Source organism: Ascaphus truei, chromosome 20, assembly GCF_040206685.1.
Source record: "Ascaphus truei isolate aAscTru1 chromosome 20, aAscTru1.hap1, whole genome shotgun sequence".
NCBI classification, from domain to species: Eukaryota; Metazoa; Chordata; class Amphibia; order Anura; family Ascaphidae; genus Ascaphus; species Ascaphus truei.
In genome coordinates, this window is record NC_134502.1 from 31,564,485 (window position 1) to 31,565,516 (window position 1,032).

Consider the following 1,032-nt stretch of genomic DNA (forward strand, 5'->3'; position numbering starts at 1 on the left):
ACAATTGTATGCATTGTACAATAAAGTATTTAAGACACCAATAATCGTGTTGTAAAGTATTCATAAGTACGAAAATTGGGAGCCACGCTCACATCGCGGTATAAGCAGATCCGCGTTGTAACGGATCGCGCTATAACGGGGTTGAGCTGTAGAATAATGATGCAAAGAAGATTAAGCAAATTATTGAAAAACATTGGCCTATTTTTAAAGAGGACCCAATTTTAAGGAATTCCTTACCAGATTGTACACAGGGGGAACCATCTTAAAAATTAAACTTGCACCAAGCGCCTTTTGGAAAAAAAAAAAAAAAAAGAAGGAACATAAAGTCAGACGCCAAGAAAATCCTAAAGGTTTAAAAAAAAATGTTATTCCTGTAAAGCCTGCGCCATGCGTCAAATGAAACAGTTCCGTGTTAAAGCATCCAGACCAGGGCAATGTTTAAAGAATGAACAGTTTTTCTGTGCAGGACGGTGCAGCAGGGTGTGAGAGGGTGAGCTGTGCAGCAGGGTGTGAGTGGGTGAGCTGTGCAGCAGGGTGTGAGAGGGTGAGCTGTGCAGAAGGGTGTGAGTGGGTGGGCTGTGCAGCAGGGTGTGAGTGGGTGGGCTGTGCAGCAGGGTGTAAGTGGGTGAGCTGTGCAGCAGGGTATAAGTGAGGGAGTTGTGCAGCAGGGTGTGAGTGGGTGAGCTGTGCAGCAGGGTGTAAGTGAGGGAGCTGTGCAGGACTGTGCAGCAGGGTGTGAGTGGGTGAGCTGTGCAGCAGGGAGTGAGTCGGAGAGCTGTGCAGCAGGGTGTGAGTGGGTGAGCTGTGTAGGACTGTGCAGCAGGGTGTGAGTGGGTGAGCTGTGCAGCAGAGTGTGAGTGGGTGGGCTGTGCAGCAGGGTGTGAGTGGGTGAGCTGTGCAGCAGGGTGTGAGTGGGTGAGCTGTGCAGCAGGGTATAAGTGAGGGAGTTGTGCAGCAGGGTGTGAGTGGGTGAGCTGTGCAGCAGGGTGTAAGTGAGGGAGCTGTGCAGGACTGTGCAGCAGGGTGTGAGTG